The sequence below is a fragment of the Neophocaena asiaeorientalis genome, unplaced genomic scaffold (assembly GCF_003031525.2).
Source record: "Neophocaena asiaeorientalis asiaeorientalis breed wild unplaced genomic scaffold, Neophocaena_asiaeorientalis_V1.1 scaffold330, whole genome shotgun sequence".
In the NCBI taxonomy this organism is placed as follows: Eukaryota; Metazoa; Chordata; class Mammalia; order Artiodactyla; family Phocoenidae; genus Neophocaena; species Neophocaena asiaeorientalis.
The window spans coordinates 4355435-4371790 of NW_020175667.1; positions in this window are offsets into that span (position 1 = coordinate 4355435).

Here is a 16356-nt window from a genome sequence, read left to right on the forward strand (position 1 = left end):
ATTAGTTATGAAGATTTGTTATGGGCTGAATTGTGTCCCTCTCAAAATTCATAATGTTGATATCCTAACCCCCAGGACCTCAGAATGTGACCATATTTGGAAATATAGTCTTTAAAAGGTGACTAAGTTAAAATGAGGCTGTTAGGGTGGCCCTAATTCTGTCTGACTGGTGTCCTTATAAGAGGAGGAAATTTGTACATACTGAGAGACATTAGGGATGCTTGTACACAGAGGAAAAGATCATGTGAAGACACAGTGAGAAAGTAACACCTGCAAGCCAAGGAGAGACACATCAGAGGACACCAAACCTGCTGACACCTTTATCTTGCATTTCTAGTTTCCAGACTATGAGAAAATAAATTTTTGTTGCTTAAGCCACCCAGTGTGGTATTTTGTTATGGAAAACTTAGTAAACTAACACAAAGTTTCTTTCTGAAATGATGAGAACGTTCTAAAATTAGGTAGAGGTGATGGTTGCACACTTCTGTGAATGTACAAAATCCTATGAATTATATAGTCTTTATGGTGTAACTCTGAATGTTACACCAGACACACAATATGTATGATCATGATGCATTATCTTTATATACTCTTTTAAGAGTGAATTTTATGACATATAAATTATCTCAATAAACTTGTTATAAGAAAAGGATTAGGTAGAAATGTAAATGAATGTTCTTGCCTTTTTCCAGAAGTTAGGGGGAAAGCATTTAATATTACACTAGTATATATAATGTTACCTGTAGGGTATTTTGTTGGTTGAGTCTTTTGTAACACCAAGAACATTTTTATTCCTAATTTGAAGAGAATTTTTATCTTGAATTGGCATTAAATGTTGTTAAGTGTGTTCATCGAACTATTTAAAATTTTATTTTGTTAATGTTTATATGTTATGTTTATTGATTGCTGAATGTTACACCTGGCTTGCACAACTTGTATATTCAGTGGTCATGATGCATTATCTTTATATACTCCTTATTTGATTTTCTAATATTGTTAATTTTTAGACAATATAATATATGAGGTTTAATGAGTGTATTTTTTTGTAATATCTTTGTATAATTTTGGGATTAGGGTTATATAGGCATCGTAAAACAACAAATGAAATATTCTTTCCTCATCTACTTTCTGTAAGAGTTTGCATAAGATTGGTGTTTTTACTTCCTTAAATATATCATAGACTTCACTAATGAAACCACCTGGGCCTGAGTATTTCTTCATGTTGCAGTTATTGGAAAAGATTTTGATAACAAACTAATTTTAAATAGATTTAGAAATATTCACTTTTTATATTTTATCATTTGTCACTATGATAATTTGCCCTGTTAATTTGTACATTTGTTGAATTGTATGGTATAAAGTTTTTAACGTTTCCAATGTGTTCTATTGTTTTCATTGTTTATTTTCTATTCTATAAAATCCATTTTCTCTCTCACTGATTTCTGTTCTATTCTTCCTTATTTCCTTTTTTAACTTACTTGAGGTTTACTTTATTTTTTCTATCCTTTTAAGATGGAACATGAGATTATTGACTTTAAAACTGTGTCCTTTCCTAACATAACCATTTATATATAAATTTTTCTTGAGGTGCTGTTTTTGTCGCATCCCATAAATTTTGACTTGTGAATTTTTATAAATTTAGTTCAAGACTTTTTATAACTTCTTTTGCAATTTTTTGTTAACTTATGGGTTTATTTTGATATTTTATTTTGGTTATTTACTTATTTTAGTTTTCAGTACTAAGCATTTTCCTAGATTGTGGTTGCAGAGCATATTTTGTATGATTTCAATTTGTTTAGAGCTATTTTGTGGCCCAGTATATAGAATGTAGTCTACCTTGGGAATAGTCCTTGTGAATTTTAAATATGTATGTGTGTTTGTGTACATGTGTAGTAGTCTTGATATATAGTATTCTTAAATTTTAAATATGTTAAGATAGTTGATATTATTATTCACATCTTTTATTTACTATATTGTAGTCCATTTGTTCTACTGAAAGGAAATTGTTAAATATAACGAGTATGGAATTTTCTGTTTCTCCCATTAATTCTGTTAATTTTTATTTCAGTATTTTGAAGTCTTGCTGCTATGTGCATATACATTTGTGAAAATTGACCCTTTTCTCAATATGAACTGTACCACTCTATCTCTGATAACCCACTTATGTCTTGAAATCTAGCTTATTTGATATTTTACATAGCCACTTCAACCTCCTAATGTTTATTGTTTAGATTGTGTATTTTCCCATCTGTTTACTTTCAATCTATCTCTGTGTTTATGTTTATAATACATTTGTTGTAAAAAACCTCTAGTTAGGTCTTCATTTTCTGTCCATTTTAATTAGATTGTTTAGTCTGTTATTTTTAATGAATATTTAATTTTATTTTACCATTTGTTTTCATTGTTTCCTGTTTTTTTAAAAAAGTTTTATTCTTTTTTTCCTCCTTTCCTGCTTTATTTTGGATTAATTGCATATTTTAAAAAATTCCATTTTAATATGTGTATTGGATACATCCTTAGGTATACATCTTGGCACTAATTTTTAGTAAATTTTCTATGGATTACATGCTACATCTTTAAGATTTGATATTATGCCACATCATAGAAAATGTGGAATCCTTGCAATGACATAGCTTCATTGACCACCCCTTTCTGTCCTTTATGATATAGTTTTCATTTACATGCATTGTAAGTTCCAGAATACTGTATAAGAATATTTGTTTTAAACAGCCCTATGTATTTTAAAGAAATTCAGAGGAGAGAAAGTTTTTTTTTTAATTTTTACCCAATTTTTTACCTTTTCAAAAATTTCATCATTTTATAGAAGATCTGAGTTTTCATCTGGTCCTGTTTTCCTTCAACTTTAACAAACTTCCTTTGTCATTTTTAGTAGTGCAGGTTTCTTGGCAATAATTTCTCTTAGCTTTTACTTTACTAAAAAAGTCAATTTTGACTTTATTCTTGGCAGATATTTTTGCTGGATAGGGAATTCTGGATTGTTAGTTGTTTTCAATGTTCTACTTTAACCCTCTATCCATTGTTTCTGATGAGAAGGCAGTGGTAAATAGAATCACTGTTCTACATGCATTGTGCTGTTTCTCTGGCTGCTTTTCAGATTTTTTTTAAAAAACAGTTTGACTATATTGTGCTTAGTATGTTTTTCTTTGTATTTGACATGGTTGGGTTTCACTGACTTTCTTGTATCTGTAATTTTGTCTAATCAAAATTTGGAAATTTTTGGTCAACAGTTCTTTGATTTGGGGGAGGCTTCATTTTTTTTTTTCTGCTCTGGTACTTCAATATGATTGACCTTTCAATATGGTCAATCATAGGTCACTATGATTTCATAGGTCACTATCAATTTAGTAAATGTTTTTTCTATCTTTTTCTTCTCTATCTTCTTTCATTTGAGTAATTTCTATTGACCTAATGGCAAGTTCAGTGATTTTTTGTTTGTTTTTTTTGTCATCTCCATTCTGCTGTTAAGACCATCTGGTGTATAGGTAGATAGATAAATAAACAAATATACATAGCTATATAAACATAAAGATATTTTAATGTATAGTTCTAGAATTCCCATTTGGTTCTCTTTCATACACTCTATTGTTCTGTTGAAATATCAAATCTTTTTCTTTACTGTGAGCATATTTGATTTTACCTCATTGAATATCATCATAAAAGCTGCTTTAAAATCCTTTCTGATATTCAAATGTCTGGTCCATTGCAGGTCCATTTTCTCTATTCACTTAACAATAGGCTTCTTTTTCTTTCTTTCTTTTCTTTCTTTCTTTCTTTCTTCCTTCCTTCCTTCCTTCCTTCCTTCCTTCCTTCCTTCCTTCCTTCCTTCCTTTCTTTCTTTCTTTCTTTCTTTCTTTCTTTCTTTCTTTCTTTCTTTCTTTCTTTCTTTCTTTCTTTCTGTATATCTTGTTTTTTTAATTTTATATTGTATACTATACATTATGAAGACTATTTTGTAGAAGTTCCAAATTCTCTTATATTATTTTGAAGGGGACAACTTTTTAAAATGTAAGCAACCCATTAATTTGGCTGAACTCAAACTATAATTTCTGTTTTCCCTGAGAAGAATGGAAATGAAATCTCAGATTAGTTCTTTACGATTTAACTGGAGTGCTTGCATTCTACCCTATGCATGTATCATTCAAGGGTCAGCCAAAGATTTAAACAAAGTTTCTAAAGAGAATTTTGTGCTTATTCAAGATTCTCCAACACTCCTCATTGCCATTCATTCCTAGTGTTTACTATTGCTCCAATCTCTGTCCTCTTGTTTGTCAAGCCAGTAGGACTATAAGTTTCCCATTAGAGTTTTAGTTGCATCATGTAGTTTAGACAGCACTGTTCTCTTTGGTGAAAAGTCATAATAATAAGAAAATCACCCTGTTTTGAACCTTTCTCCAAGTATCAACTCTTTTCACATTTCTGCCCTCTTTTTTTCCACTCATTAGTATCTACATGTAATTTTTTTTTTTTTCTCCAGAGTTTATTGTTATTGGTTGGAGCTACTCAACAATATTGGCCAAAAAAAAAAAAAAACTGTATCTTCTTAAAGTTTGTATTTTTATTTATAAACACAGTACATATACAGAGAAAAGATATTTGGTGAATTGATGAATAAATGAAACAATGGATACATAAACAAATTATTAAAGAAATTAATGAACTGGAGAGTTTTATTTGTGCCCATTTGCACTGGAAATCATCCTTCATAGCATGTATCATGACATTTTATCCTTTTTAAATGTCTTGTTTGTCTCAACTCTAGGTGCATATCTCTGTTCATCTAATCTACAGAGAAGGTAAAATTATCCATATGATATGAGAACTGAAGGGAAAAAAAGAGGTAACAAATTGGGAATAGGGTAAGTCTTCCCACATCCATGACATAGTCTTCAGTTTACAAAGCCTTCCTCATATCATAGGCTGCGTAATTTCCACAAGTTATGGAAGAGCTTGTATTCTGTTACACAAAATAGTAGAGCTAGTCAGATAGACTTTGGAAAACTAATAAAAATTGTGCAAGTTATCCCATAGTAAAACAAATCTTGAAATGTATTTTTTGAAACTTTTGGAGCTGCTTTGCAGTTGACTATTCCTGCATTGAGTTGGGTGGGGTGACATTGATCCAGGATGGTCATTTGACCTTTTAGAATATATTCTTCACTCCTTGTCCCACTTCAGTCTTCTTCATTGTCACTAAACTAATTGTTTTAAAACACAAACCATATAATATCTTGCCCCTTAGTAAGTACTTGTAATGGTTCTCTGCTATGTAAAAAATACAATCTTAATGAATTAGGTTGATATGTACTATTATTCATAGTGTTATCCCAATTTACTTCTCCAGATGATCCTATCATATACATTATCTCAAATATCTCTGTTTTATATTTGTACATGCTTTTGATATTAAAACTCTCATGATATTTCAGTGAGAACTCTTTTGCATGATTTCCTGCCCCTCAGTGGAGTGAGAGTTTTGTTGTTGCCATGTGTCTGTATGTTTGTTTGTTTTTTAATCCTCCTGACCTAACAATTGTTTAAAATACGCATTTTAGGATTTTTAAACTAGTGTTGAGATTTTTAAAATAGATATTTATATAATTATTAAATTTCACTTAAGCAATACTGAGTAAATACAGCACAATTATCAAAACTTAATTTCTTCTTTTCAGAAGTATATATTATTTGAAACATGTCAATGGATTTTTTTAGTCTTGCTATCTGTGATCTTGGATGGGAGTTGAGCCACAACAAAGAAATCTGACCAAGAAAAGACCTTAGAGTTATCTGGGGACCAGTAGGATTTGTGCAGTGTTGTTTATTAGAGACCCTGGTCATAGAATTTGCATCATAAAAGAATGAGTCTTTTAAGAGCACATGCCTTCCAGAAGTGGTAAGTTTCTTTGTGAGTATCTCAGTGATACAGAACTGAGAATGATACAATTCTTCCTTCCAGGGATTTATCCAGGTTTTATGGAGTTTTCAACTTATACAACTTGGAAAACTCTCTTTAAAAATAGAATCTAAAATTATGAATGCAAAAATAGGTGTGAAAGTGAATATTTGTTTCACGTGAAAAAAGAAACTATAACAAATTATAAATTTTAGAAATCTGAGAATTACCACAAACACTACAAAATCAAGCCAACAGCAGAACATTTTTATTAGCTTATCTTCTGACACATCTATAATATGCTTTTCCTCCATTTTGGGCTGAATATTTTTTAATGGTTTCTTTATATGCAAACAATTTTTTAATATTATTTTTGAAGTGAAAATAGAGAGATAATCCATACTTTCCTTTAGTACGTTTGATCAACAATTCTTTTATTTCATGGGTTAGAAAATTCCTCTCAGATTTACATATTGTTTTTGGTTGTGTCATTTAATTGTAAGCCTGTGGTCAAAATGGGAAAAAACTCTACCAAGTTCATCTCATGCATTGTTGTTACAGATTTCCCCATAATGGTACTGTTACAGGTGTATGTCCTACAAACACAGGGATTCTGATACATTTCACTTTGTGATGATCTCATTCAAAAAAAAAAAAGAAAAAATCTTTACTCCATTTATAATTATATACACTGTATTTTCAATTACATAACTGACAGAGTAGAAATTTTGTTCTGAGTATGCAGAAAAAGTATTTTGCTTACACTTTTAAATGTTTCCTGATTGGAAGAAGTTATCATAGACTAATCTCTAACTTTGTATTCTTCAAACCTTGTGCTCTTGCTCTAGCTAAATATTTTAGGCGTTATAAGACATATTCATACAAAGATAGATCCTCTGGACTGAACTTTGTGTTACAAAACAGGATGAGTTGACAAAATGAGATAGAAATATCCTTGGAAGCCATTCCTAGACAGGACACTGAGGCCTAGACAAGAAGAATATATATCCCATTAAATTCAATCTGAATGAATTCATGATTAAACTTTCCTTTAGTCAGATCTGCAAAATGCCCAAGTTTACCACGGTGTTTCAATAGCTATGGGGAAACAACAGTGGGAGGATGTACTGAAGAATGATAACTGACTGCAATTTAAATTTCTTTCTCAATATTTACAAGCAGAAATGATCACACAGTTTGGTCTGAGACCTAAGTTTCTTTAGCTCCATGGCAAATCCACCTCTGCTTGTTTTACCTCTTTGTGCCAGTAAGTTTTCAATCTGATTAGGGAAACCAAAATAGCACTTAGTATATGCTCATTGAAGTCTGTTTAAAAAATAATGAAATTAATCAATAGTATGTATGTTTTATAGTTTTCATGCAATCAGATTCTATTGATTGTGGTTTTACATTCAGCATGTTTTTTTTCTCTACATGCTCTTAATATAGGTTAAGAAAAATCTTTTTCTCATTTACTCTCCAAAATAATATTTAAGAAGTTATTAGAATCACAAACAAAAGTGTGAATATCCCATCATGAGGCTCTGAATGTCAACATGTTTCTACTTTTTGACTAAGAACAATGAGAAAAGGCAGGAAAGAGAGCTTAGTTTTCTCTGTCTTTGTTTATCTTTTGTCTCACTCATCATTCTGTACTCATGTCTGTTTATAAGCTTTAGCTCAAATAGGGAAACAGCAAAGAGAAGGAATACTGATGGCAGCAGCAGATGTGATTTAATCTAAACCCTCACCACAGTTCAGCATTTCAATGTGTACCCACATCACATCTTGTGTAGAGTGTTGCCTGTTAGGTTGGGATAAGCTCTGTGTATTTTACCAATTTCTTCAACTTAACTCCATGTTGAGCACATAAGCCTCCCTACTTAGATGTTTGATCAAAGCTCTTACTTTCTAGAGAAAGGAATGACCCCCACTGGGGTACAGTAGCCACAAAGATTGCTGCTAAATTGCAACCATTTTCACCAAATCACCTTCCAGATACCATCTCTCCAGTCTGCCACCTAGAGAAGATATTAAGCAAGGAAGCAAAATGAGTCAATGTATCTCATTGGGGGCCAGGTCACCAGACCTGATGCAGTGAACGGAATTCATTTTCTGTCAAGTCTGGAGACCTTTGGAAGGCATTGCTTTAAAGGGAGCTGATATCATAAATCCAGGTCTGTTGAATATAAAAATGCTTTCCCCTGTAATGAATGATTCTGTCAGATGTGACCACTCCTATGAAATGACTCAAATTACACTTTTTCTTTTTTCTGTACTTTTTAAAAGTGTAATTAATTGCAATTCAAAAAGTCTTAAAATACATATTTTTGAGGGTGAAAACTTAACTGTAATCAGCCAGCATGACTCTGAGGTCAATCTGTAAATGTAAAAGTTTAAGAAAATTGTTAATAAAGTTTAGATTTTATATATCCGTATTATAAAATATTGGATATATAATTAAAAATTAAGACACCATTCCAAAAATTATTTAAAATGATATCAGTTTTGGAGACCAATATTATAGCTCACTCATGAAAATTTGGTTGTAGTAATCATCTGTGTTCAAATATTAAGAGATTACCTGTCTTTTTCTGCCTTAGCAGATTAGTGACTATTCTCTCTGAATGAAAAGATGCTGTATTTTAAATGTATACTCACTTAGATGTGTTATTCAGTACATAAATATGTTGTATTTAGTATAAAGGCAATCAAACACAGGAATATGACCTTCTGATTGTGAACATTCTAATATTAAAATTACTTTGACACTATAAGATTCTTAAAAGAGAAAGTGAAAAAAGACAGATTTTGGCATTAGATAAGATCAGATTTTCAATAAGGGCATGTTACTTACTCAGTATCTTATTTGCATCTTTCTGAGTCTCAGATCTCTCATCTTGAAATTGGCATAATACTTCCTTCACTGTGTTGGTAGGAAAATTAGATGAGAATGCAAGAAAATGCTTTGCACAGTATTTGGCAATAAGAAATACTCAATAATTTTGACTTCTTTCTACATAGCTTTGAAAAATTATTTTATTAAGAATGGCTGCTTCAATTTATTTTACTCAATAATTATAAAAGTTGTGTGTACATTTGTTACTTTCAAGACATAATGGAATAATCTCCATTTTTCTCCCAAAATGTGCGTACACACATACACAAATATTGAAACATTTAAAACTCTTCCCCACTTTTACTGATACACTTTCTTGGGGTTATCATTGCCTTAATTCATTCTTACTTCCATATCTGCTTCAGTCATTTAAAACACATTTGCTTTGGTCTTCTCATTTTATTTGAAATGAAAGGAAAACATGACTGTGATGAGCTAGTAGTGAAAAACATAAACAGAACTCAAGAATCATATGTGGTTTAACAAGTGGGAAATCCCCTTCTCACATGTCAATTAAAAACATTTGTTATATAACAGGAAATAGAGTAATAGCATTTCAATAGGAAAATATTGCACGGAGGTGATAACTTATCTAGTTACATTTGCATCTATCAGGTTTTAAGCTCCTATAAGTTGAAACTGAGCACAGGGAATACCATGGGAAAAGAATCGTGATTAAGAGTGTAAGCTTCACAGTCCAGATGTTTGTTTCCCACTCACTACCTGTTTGACTTTGGGATCATTTAATTAACTTCTCCTTGCTTTCATTTCCTCTTCCCTTAAAGGGTTATTTGAAGATTAAATGAGATGGGGGAGTAAAGACCTTAGAATAGCACCTGGACCTGGCTAACTTAAATTTAGCTGTTTTTCTTCCAGTTATGACTATATGACGTCATATAAAAGAGTATTAATCTTCTCTCTTTGATACATCAGTACTCAAACAAACCAACAAACAAAATAGATGCAATAATTTGAAATTTAAAATTTGATTCTCCATGATTTTGTTTTATTAGAATAAATAGGTTGTTTTACTCTAAATTCAAGACAAAGAAGCAGAAAGTAGAAAAAGAGAGAGTTTAAAATTTAACCTTTTAGGTAGGTAAATGCAACTCTAATTTACTGAGAGATAGTAAAGGGCAAAACTAACTTAGATTATTAAATAAGTGTTTAACTATGATTTAGATTTAATAATACAATTATGTACATTAACTTATAATTGATCATTATTAAATGTATAATTAGTGAGATTGAATAACCAAGGAAAAGATAAAAGTCTATAATCTATTGTTCATTCTCAATGTGTATGATTCTAATAATCATTGGCATATAATATAATTATGAAGTTATAAATATAAATGAGATTACTTGAAAGATGGATTTAAAATCCTTATGCACTTTACCTAATTATTGTAAATTTGATTATGGATAAATAGCTAAACTATAATATGGCATTTGAGTAAAGCTTTTCTGAATAAAACCTTGAATGTTAATCTCAAGCTGTTCAGTTTTACAATGCTTGAGCAGCTGATGGCAAAAATTAGAGAATAAGACAAAAATTTAAATAATAGATTATGACTAAATTTGAATTTAGATGCACAAAGATAGAAACTTTGGAAAGATAAGATTTGTTGTAAGACTGAAATAGTCTTATGAAGTCAAATTATCTTTTGTTTTTATAAAAGGTCTTGATGAATTACTCCTTTTATTATGAGCAACCTCTTCATTATAATTAAACTGATGATATTTCCTGTCATGATTATACCTACAAGTAAGGCAACATGACCCATGATGCAACCCACACCATAGCAAATGTAGAGACAATTTCAATATCTCCTGATCATCAAAGCACTTTCCCCTTTGGTACTGAAACCCTCACTTCTTAGTATCCAAAGAGAACTTTTAAGAAACTATAATTAAAGAGAAAAACTTCACATTAAGTTGAGTTATTTGTATTTCAAATATTGGGTCTTTTTTCCATGCATAAGAAGAAATTTTTAAATTGTTTTAGGTGGGTAATCTAATTCATAGTGAAAACCCATAATAAGATTAGGGATAATACACTGAGAAAGTTCCCACTCCTGACATAGTAAATCTGTCAGTTACTCAAAGGAAAGTACATAGATCAGTTTCAGCCTGGTTGAGGAGCTCATTCAAGGACACCAATCAATGCAATGACCTTCACTGGGAGAAGTGGGAGAAACTTTGGAATGCTACTTTCCCTGTCATGTTCCCTCAACTGGGGATATAATAGTAGCTATCACATTTGTTGTCAGTAGCAAATCAATCATGTGTCTAAAGATCCTAGCACAGTTATTGGCACATACTGTTATGCATTTAAAAGTAGGGAAACTACTACTGTGATTATCCCTTCCTCTATCCTTCGCATCTTGAGAAGATATTTCTTAAGAAGGATAATGTGGAAGGAAAAGAGACATCTGTTTTTCCTACTCCTAATCTATCAGTTTTAATATATTCTGTTTCCACTCTTATCTCTGCATGAGGCAGCCTTTACAGAACTGTTTGAGGCACTTGCCACCCTTATATACATAACATGTGAGTTACAGAGTTTATATTGTAGCCTTAAGATTATTTTTGGCAGGAAGGGATGATCATTCTGTGCATTACTAAAATAGCCAACATTCAGGAAACATGGAAAACTAGTGAATGTCTCCTAACCTTAATAAGAGATTTTTAGTAGAAAGTGGTTTTTCTGTATATACCAACTATAGTTTTGCTTAATTTCTGAAATTTGTATAAATGAAATCATACAGTAAGTATTATTTTCTGTTCAATTTATTTTACTCAATATTTATTTATTTCCAATATTGTACTACCTTAATTACTGCAATTTTATAATGTCTTGCTTTGTGGTAGAACACTTTATTATTGTTCTTCATTATTATCTTGTCTAATTTTGGTCTTCATTGTATATTTTTTAATCCATTTACAAGTTCTAACCCTGATGCAACACACACACCTTCTTGGATTTAGAAAGTCTAAGTCAGACATAGAACGTCCCCAAATTGCATATAATTTTTATAATGAATGGATCCTAACTTTTATCAAATATTTTACTGCATTTTTCAGGGTGACCATATGATAAGATTTATTTCTTTATTTCTTTTAACCTCATGTTTAGCTCAATTGCAATGACTAGTTTTAAACTGTTAAACCAATCTTGCATTCCAAGTATAAACTCAGCTTGGTCTTATATGTTTATCTCCTATGTATTGCTGGGTTTATTTTACTAATATTTTGTTTTGCTTTAGTGAATCCATTTTTATGATGATTCATTAGGAGTTTTTCCATTTTAAAATGTCCTTGTCAGGTTTCGAATCAAGGTTATGATAGTCTCATTACTTAAGTTAAAGAATGTTTCCTCATTTTTACACTCTGAAAAAATTTTTGAAAGACTGGTGCTCTTTCTTAGAATGGATTTACATAGGTGTAATTACTGCATCAAAATAGTGCATACTTTCAGCTGTGATACATATTGCAAAATGGATCTCCATACACCTGGTAGTAATTTACCTTCTTAAAGTGGTCATTAGAATGCACGTATTCAACTGGATGATAATAGTCTTCCTAGCCTTTAACTGAAACATAAGATTTCAGCATCTTAATTTGCATTTAAAAATTACCAGTAACATTAAAATTCTATTTTAAATCAATTAACCATTTCTGTATTTTATTTCTTACGTTGCGTCTATGTTCTTTGCCCGTTTTCTGCCATGTGGGAGAGTTTATTATTTATTGACTGGTTAATAAGTAAAATTTATATTTTATATAAATATATATTATTTATATTTATAAATAAATTTATTTTCCAATATTTTAAAAACTTAATACCAATTACTAGACTACATAAAAATGCAAATAAAATTACTTGAAAGGAAAATAATATTATTGATTAATCTAAATTTTTTTAGGTATCATTTATGTTCTTTTTATTATGCATTAATTTCCCATATTTGACTGATTTACTTCAGGGCTGCCTCTTTTCACTGAGCAAAATGTCTACTCCTGAACTATTACCAAAGGGTGATGATTTGATGACATTTTAGTATGCTATAATATATGATAGCGCTAGTTTATCATTCTTACTATTCTTTTCCAGTACACTGCTGTATATTTTCAATTATATATTCATCTGAAAGAACTTTAGATTTATTTTGTCAAGGTAGCCAAAGTTTTCAGTTAGGATTTTAATTGTAATTGTATTGAAATGATAGGTTTGTAGAGGTTTGTACTTTTTATGAACAAGTTCTCTTTTATGTGGAAATCTAAAGTTATTAATTTTTCATTTATTCTCTTAATTAAAATATTCCTTTATCCTTATGTTTCTCTTGCAGATACTTTCTAAGTTCTTTAGCTAAATATTTCATTCATCTAAAATATTTCTTAATTATTAATACATTCAATATTATTAATTTATATTCTGTGTATAGTTTTGGTTCAATATATTTTTTGATCATTTTAACCCTGCTTTTACTTATTTTAAATCTGCAGATGTAGGTTTAATATCCTATTGATTTGTGAGATATTTAGGAAATTTTCTTTAAATGGTTAAAAGTTTGTAATTTTGGGTTTTAGAAAAAAGTTATCAGTGTTTAGTTTTCTTTTATTTCTAATGTGTTCATCTAAATTTTCCTGTATAGACAGACCCAAGTTTGAAGATCACTATTGAATTTATTAGTTACATGACCCAGGGAAAAATAACTGATCTCCAGCCTCAGTTTGTTTTTTTTAGGTTTTTGTTTTGTATTTTTATCTGTCAAACAAATATAATAGAAGTAATACTCTCAAGAGGTTATGAGCACTATCTTGGATAATCCATGTAAACACTCATTGAATAGGCCTTCAGGCAAATTTAGCCATTATTTTGGTAGGGTAGTAAGAAAAATAAATATATATTAAATCAACCTTATGTTTCTTATATTTTCTATATATCTGTCTTTATTTTTGGTATATTTTTGAAATACCTAAAAAAGTGTTTCCACCTCTCCCACAATAAGTTTGTTTCAGATAATTTTCCTATTTCTTTTTTTTAAATTAATTTATTTTATTTGTTTATTTTTGGTTGCATTGAGTCTTCATTGCAATGCACAGGCTTTCTCTATTTGTGGAGAGCAGGGGCTACTCTTCATTGCAGTTCCTGGGCTTCTCATTGTAGTGGCTTCTCTTGTTGCAGAGCATGGGCTCTAGGCATGTGAGCTTCAGTAGGTGTGGCATGTGGGCTCAGTAGTTGTGGCTACAGGCTCTAGAGCATGGGCTCAGTTGCTCTGTGGCATGTGGGATCTTCCCAGACCAGGGCTTGAGCCTGTGTCCCCTGCACTGGCAGGTGGATTCTTAACCACTGTGCCACCAGGGAAGCCCTTCCTTGTATTTCTCATAGTAGACTCTTCATAGTATCATGATACTAACAACTATATTTTTAATCTATTTTAGTATTCCTGATGTCCCATATCCTTTCATATACAGTAATATTTGATAGAAGTTTGAATGCTTATATGATAAAAACAAGTCAATTACTCAGAAGAGGGGTGAAAATATCTGATATTTAAAACAAACAAACAAACAAAAATCCTTCAAATCCTCAATTTCCAAAATGGCCTCCAATGAACTTCATATTATCCTCCAAATAAATACTTAAAAGAAAATTTGTAGAAATGTTTATTATAATAATGTTTAGGCTTGCTACTCACTATCAGAATATAACCTCACTTGCTCTCCTGTTCCCACTAAACCTGAAGACATACTTTAGATTACACAAAGCAGTCAATAGACAAAGTACCAATACCATGGTATTATTCTCTAGGCGTGGAAAACATATTTTCATGTAATTTAGTTTTATATCTTTTATTTTTTCATATATTAATTTCTATGATCTTACATTTATGACAAGTTTTTATAAACTTTTTATATCTTTTCTCATTTTTTAAATTTTAAACAACATTTCTATTTATATTTAAGCTGAATTTTTTAAAGTCAACATATAGATGAGTCTTCTTTATAATCTGACATTCTCTTCATTTTAACTGGAGTGTTTAGACAATTTAAATTTAATGTAATTTTTAATTTACATGGGTTTAAGCCTCTGTTCTTGCTATTTGTTTGTCCCATTTATTGTGTGTTACTCTTTCCTTCTTTTCTTCCCTTCTTTTGGGTAAAGTATATATTTGCTACCCCGTTTAATATTCTCTATGGGCTTATTAGCTATACATCTTTTATTAGTAGTAGTATTTTTAGTCATGACAATCACTCTGATTTTAAGATTGATTTATTTCTATCAATTTTCAAATCCTTTTACTCTCTATCATTTCTATTTCATTATTAAGCACATTCTGGGATATTTTTGCTTTAGTTATTATACATTTTAGTTCTGTAATTTCCATTTTTATAGTTCCTATTTCTCTCCTGATATTCCATATTTTTAAATTCATTCATGCATATTTTTATGACTGCTAAAGTATAGTTATAATATTTCCTGTAAATTCTTATTTACTGGAAAGACTTCTGGCTATGGTCACATAGTAAGGTCATTCAATCCTCTACCAAAACATCAAATATAATGATGGACAATGTTGACTCCCCCTCTCCCCCAATACCACCACTTTCAGCACTCCAAAATCAGCTGATAGCATGAAACAATATAAGAAGCATTTATGCTTGCAAAATGGCTGAACTTCAGATAAGAACAGTGTGAGCTTGGAGCTTGGGCATTTTTACCTGGAGCAACTCCCATCCCAGGTTCATTTATCTGGTGCAAAATCTTGGCCATAGTGGGACAGACAGATCTTCTGCCATAGCTGAAACAGGCTCATTCCATTTCAAGCACCTGAAGCACACACTCAGCAGCATTGCCAGCGGCAACAACAATCTCTGGTGGGTGAGCAGAAGGAGATCAATGGTTCTACCAGTTTGGGGCTGTAGCTGTAGTAAGTGAATCCTCGGCTGACACTACATGGAAGTGGGAAAGTGCCCAAACTATGCACACACTTTCAACCAATTCTGAGATTGTGCATATGCACAGAGAAGAAGTGAAACGGCTGTGTAGAAAATATAAGGTAAGCCAGACATGAAAATGGCTTAAACTTTGAAGATGCTCCCCTAGCCACATGAAAACTCACTGGCAATGGCTGACCACTAAACTATGCCAACACAGGGGAAACCCCTAAGTAGAAAAAAAAATAAAAATGAACAGAGATATAAGAAACTGCATATAACAGAGGACAGAGATTTCATGGATTTAGCCAAGGAAAGTTATTAAACAAACAAGTAAATGAAGAAAAGTAACAATCTTTAGTAAATATGAGTGTTGGAATGACCATTGTAGTATCAAAAAAAAAAAAAAAAAGCATTGACATAGGAAGTATTGCTAGCGACAAAAGAGGACATTTTATTTTGGTAAAAGTTTGGTTCATCAGGAAAACATACCAGTTAAAATACATGAAACAAATCTGAAATCTGACAAAACTGAAAAAAAATTAATAGTTGGAAATTTGAATATATCACTCAAAACAATTGATAGAATATTGAGGGATAA